This window comes from Zosterops lateralis (genome assembly GCF_965231275.1).
Source record: "Zosterops lateralis genome assembly, chromosome: 1".
NCBI classification, from domain to species: domain Eukaryota; kingdom Metazoa; phylum Chordata; class Aves; order Passeriformes; family Zosteropidae; genus Zosterops; species Zosterops lateralis.
The window spans coordinates 9,734,731-9,740,730 of NC_139762.1; positions in this window are offsets into that span (position 1 = coordinate 9,734,731).

Below are 6,000 nucleotides of genomic sequence, written 5' to 3' on the forward strand. Positions count from 1 at the left end.
AACAACCAGAGATTCAGCCAGCAGTCCAAGCCTGAGGTGAGGGTTAGTTCCTGAGCTACCTGAGAAATGACTCACCCACTGTCAAGAAACAGCATTTCAAGCATTTCTCACTTTATCTGCAGACATATTAAACACTGGAAGATTGAAAGGAAAATTACCTGTATTTTTGTTGCTTATAGAAATTAAGATTTAGAAGACCTGAAGCTACTACTCCCACTTGGGCAATATGTGTTCTTTTTAATCTACTGATTTTGAAGTAAACCTAAGGAGGAGATGTAGTACATAATTTGTCTCATACTGTGGACTGTCAAGTTCTTTCTTCCAGTTCTAGCAGATGAATCATCAGAAACAACATACACATTTGCTGAAAAGGCAGGGGAGGGGTGGAAATAGCTTCGATCCTTTCTTGCAGAGATTACTGCTCAGTTCTGAGGTATCTGCATCACAAAGGAAGGTCAGAGTAGCCACCACAGCAAAATCTATTTATACCAAAAGCAATTCAGTCTAAAGTAGGCAGCTCTTGCAAACTGATGAGAAGGCTGACAGATGCATGCATTGATCTGATGGGAGTACAAAAGTAATAGCTTGAAGCAAACTAGATAAAAAACTACCAAAGCAAGTCTGTGGTATTTTGCACCAGAGAGTGGTTAAAAGACTTCTAGGTGTTTTTCATCCATATCCCAGACAAAATGAGACAGCTCTGGAGGGTCTGTCCTCAGCCATTTTTAGGACCTCCTTGGTATCCCTAAGGGATGTGGTCTAGGTGTAAACTATATGTGATTTAGGTGTAAATAGAAAACCTTCTCATACTGGTAAGGGACAGATACACACACACACACAAAAGCAGTAATAAAAACCAGACTTCCTTCAAACTTATATTTGATGGTGCCTAACCCATCAGCTTAAAAGTTGAGAAGATTTATGGAATTTTGCTCAGTTTATTGCTTTTCAGCATAGTTTTAACACCATTTTTCAGCTCCAGGATGACCCAGTATGTATCTGGTACCCTGAATTCCCAAGGAGGGTTTTATGTGCAGACTGTTACCTCTGAGATTTTCTGGATAAAAATGTTGAGATATTCAAGCTAATAAAAGTAATTTGAATTAGATGGAAGTTTCTAAAGTTGGAAGTGTTTCTCTAGGAAGGTTCCCTCAGAATTTTCCAATGGATTTTAAAGCACTCTTTAACAGTAAATGCAAAATTGGCACCATGCCTTTAAGTCTAAATTTATCTTACAGCATTTGAATAGGTGATACTTTCTTTTCAAATCATCCTTCAGCCAAATGAAGCTTGGACTAAACAGAAAATAGGAAGTTATTCTCTCAGTTAATATGACTACTTACATACTTATATTCAAGATACTACCTAAGAATTGGTCAAATTGAAGCCCAAAGCCCACTTTAGGATGGTTCCAAGAATGACCACTGACTTAAGAGAACTTTGGGTACACACATGCCACAGATGAGATCCAGCAATTTTTACTCAAAAGTCAATTACAGAAGACAAAAAGAAAGATTCCAAAGTTAAAATATCTTGATCATGGTATAAAATAAACATAATGCTATCATAATTATGTACATTAAATTTATTTATTGGGTGATTTTTTCAGTGTCTTATATTTGGTAAACTAAAGCATAGCAAGAATTGCATTATAACTTTAGAAATCCAGCTCAATCAGTCTTGGATCTGGATTCAGCTTAAAATGTTGCTGACTGACATTTCATTTCTATTAATAACTTATACTTTTTACTTCTTTGCTTTTTTTTAGAACAAAAAGGGGATTTTTTGGTTCCAAATACTTCCAGCCTGTATTTTCATTGCATCAATGCAGCAAAAACTCCCCAGCTAAATTCTGTAATATAGCACTATATATATATTTAATTTTTTGAAACAGCCAAGGGGAAAAAATTAAATTAAAAATTACAATGTCAGCGTAAAAAAAAAGATTTTATAAACTAGTTTTATATAGACTCACATAGGTATGTGCTGGATTTATATATATATATATAGTAATAAATGTATTGATGAATATATACTCCCTCCAAAAAGAAGAATAAAGCACAACCAAAGTATTACCATTTTGAACAAGCTTTTTAAATCATCATTTTAGTAAAAATCTGCACTATTTCTGACTTAAAGCTTGGTCCACTTGTAAAAAATTAAGTGAGATTGCTTTCAATAACAAGGAACTGGATTTAGTAATGAATAAAATTCCTTCTAATCCTTAAGTTTCCTTCACTGATAGGAGCCTAGAGTCAGAAACCTGCCATTTATTATAGTCAGAGGCATGGACTCTACAGGAGTTCAGCGCTGTCAGGTAAAAGAAGCATGAGTCACACCATGAAGCTAGAACAGTTTCTCTTCCATATCTAGGCAGCATGAAGTGACTGAAAGCTCATTTTGCCTCCATTCACCCTTAATGGGTTTTTCGTGTCCCATTGAGAACATTCAAAGCACTCCTCAAATCAAAACAAAGCAAAACTCACACCACATTGCATCTTAAACTTGATTAGAAATAAAATGAAAGGTAATATTCATTCATATGCAGCTGCATCTGCAAGTCAAAGTTCACCTGCTCTGTAGATTTGAACAAGGCCAGGTTCATCTGTTTCATGCTGTGTACCCATGGCTGTTTGGGCCGTTTGGGCTGATTCTTCAAATAGGTATTTATTGGTAAAATTCTGGAACTACTGTCTGGGTCAATATTGTTACAGAAAAACTACAGAACTAAATCAACTTAAAAAAAAAAAAAAAAAAAAAAAAAAAAAAAAAAAAAAAAAAAAAAAAAAAAAAAGAGGTGTCCCTTTCACCAGTCTATGTCTGGTTTTAGCCCAGAAATTAGTGTTAGACTCAATCAGCCTCTGAAAGGGGTTCAGCTAGAGCAGATGGATGAAAAGAGTGAAAATTCATTACTTCTCCTTATGGTGTGCTCAATATTTAATTCCTGCTAATCACAATTCTCCTCAAAATCTCCTTTTCAGTCAGTTAAAAAGATTTACTCTAAGTAAATTTACCCTTTGAAGATTTTTCTCAACCATGAACTCTTTTTTTTTTCATCCTTGAATTGTCTCCAAACTTTTAACCTACTTATTAAAATGCAGACACAAGAACTGAAAGCAGTATCCTAGGCTCAGTCTCAGCAGTTCTATGAACTGATGTAAAATCACCTTCTTATTTTATGCTCTTTGTTACAGACCATTTAACCATTACAGAGGAAAACAGCACACAGATTCAGAGGTGAATCTGTGATGATTACTGGGTGAAGTAAACATGATTACTTCCCAGAAGTAAGTGGAATGTGCAATTGTGTCTACTCCTGTCTTCTTGCTGTCAGAGGCCTGGCTGTAGGTAAAAGGCTGCCTTGTGGTTTTGATTGCCATGTCCACTTACTTCCTTACAGGGATTAAAGCCAATTTCAGGGACATTTTAATCCAAATGCTATAGCAATCATTTCCTTGACATAGAAAATAGTGGTTACCTCTGAACTTCACTCCTACCAACCAGCATCAATCTGTAATTTCTATTCTGAATCACTGCCCTGCAGATCCAGCCCTGGTTCTATAGAAAGGACCTCAGCCCCTTGTTCCTTGGCTTTTAAATTAATTCAAGCCTCTTTTGTTTTCTGCTTCCCAAACGTTTCAGATTGCTCTGTATGATTAGCTCATCTTTGTAATTTACCACTCCTATTTCCAGTATTAGCCAGCATTTTTGTGTTATGTGACAGGAGCATTAGCAGTGATTTGTCGACCACAATAAATACATCCTTTAAAAAAAAAGTCATTACCGTCTCTGTGGGGGTTTTTTAAGTTTTTCTTACTTTTTTTCCTCATCTTTGGAAAATTCCTGATGTACTAAGTATATGAAATAATTATTTTACTGGTTGCAAGTGTTATGTTTGCCCATATGTAAGAGGAGCTTGCCAATATCATGGGTTGGTTCCATGGCAACACCATAAGGGGATTAAAAGAGTTATCCAAGAGTGAAGTCAATATTATTTGTGTTAGCAAATAATCATTAGAAGCTTTAATGTTGTTTTACCACTGGCTGAATAATAGCACCAAATGTGTCTCTGACACCCAAGTGTCACAAACGATTCTGTTCTTCCAGAAGAGATGCTCTTCACTCCTGTGTCTTCTCTTCAGCCTCTGTTTAGTTCCCACTTGAAGTGCCCACATGGTCCCATTTTAGATGACCTCAGGCCCTGCTGCACTTTGGTTTGTTGTTAAATGAATTCATGTGTTAACAGCACCACGTTACATCTCTACAACACAGAGCATGGGCTGCAGGGTCTGCCCTGTGCTTGCCCCGCAAGCTTTGCTGATCATTTACCTTGTTACTTTACACCGTTTCTCTGTACTTTCAAAATATTCTCCTTTGATTTGTGGGCCAGTCAACATCTTGCATTAGATATCTGACTCTGCCAATCTGCTATTGATTCTAAAAGATGTGATCATGCATTAGCTGTATTATAAATGACGAAATTGCAAATATCTGCCCATATGATCAGTTCCTGACTACTTAACATGGCTGTAATCATTGTCCTTTAAAAAAAATTAAATCATTAATCTGCTGGGCCATCTGTGCTTGCTCTGAACTATCCTCAGGCTATTTTTTGTTAGTTACATAGTTTTGAGAAATGGAATTTTACCGTTTTTGGAGAAGAGAGGTTGCACTGTGCAATCCCTAAACAATAATTTTAAAAGATGTGGTATTAGTTAAATAATTTTATTTTTTCTCTCTAAATTCAGCATCTGACTCATCATGACTAAGATGCTTGTACTGTTAAATACCACATGGAAAGCATTTCAAAAATCTATCCAGTATTAACTACAACCGTTTTTCAGTCTGGGTGACAAAAATCACATCGTATAAATTTAGTCTTTGAAAGTAAGCCATGCACCTTTTATGAAGGACTTTTATCCAAAATGCTAGAAATTTTAAAGGAAATTAATCATCTTAATTTCTTAAATTAATAGGTGCAAGATTTATTCTTAAATCATGGATACTCCTTTCTAATTAAATTCAAATGTGTTTAATGCATCTCAGGAGTGTTAAGATAATAAGTAGTCCTTTTCTGGAACTTAACATCCTCGATCCCTGTCAATAATTATATTGGGTGACTAATAAAATATGATGCCAGGCATTTTTTAAATCTTTATCTTCCTCCTCTGTCTCATTAGCAAAATGAATAGGTTTGCTCCACAGGCACCGCCTAATCTGGAGAATTCAATGTTGTTCAAGGACACAGCAAATAAATTTCAGCAGGTATTCCTTCCTGCAACAGTCATATATAAAATGCATTTTTACAGCATCTGCCAGTTGCTCGTTGCTGTATAAGATTATTGCCATTGTAAAAGTCACCGAAGGCTGGAAAACCAAAAAGGTCTCAGCTGTCATTTCCTGACTAGGAGAACTTTATGCAGTTATCCCATCAAAGGCTACACTCCTCATAGAGCCCCAGCGTCCAGTAATTGATCCACAGAAGACATGGCACTCATCCATTCCACCAGTGGTCTATCAGAAAATGCTGACATCAAGAGAGCAAGTTATTTTATAATATAAGACAATACTTATTTTCAGAAACTGGACTCAGCTCTAGCAGGCCTTTTAACAAAAATCATGCCATTAATGTGAAATTAGCTAATTTGTTCTTGAGAGTTTAATTTCCTTTCTCAAGTAGACACTACATTACAGTAATTACACCTGCAAGTAAGAAAGAAAAAAATGGCAGGATCCTCAGTCCCTGGGATGATATATAGTCCTCTGGCCCTCATATAAAAGCAAAAGCCATCTCTAGTCACTTGGGTATATCTAAGTATTTGAATGGAGGACTCCAGAGATTTCATTTCACTTGAAGGTGGGAGGATGGAACAAGGAATAGGTTGTGATTCATCCAGCTCTTTAAAATATTTTCATCTTTCTAATTTTAGGTGCTGTATGCCATACATTAAACTCAAATGATCCCCACCCTGCCAGTGACTGCAACTGCAGAGATACTGC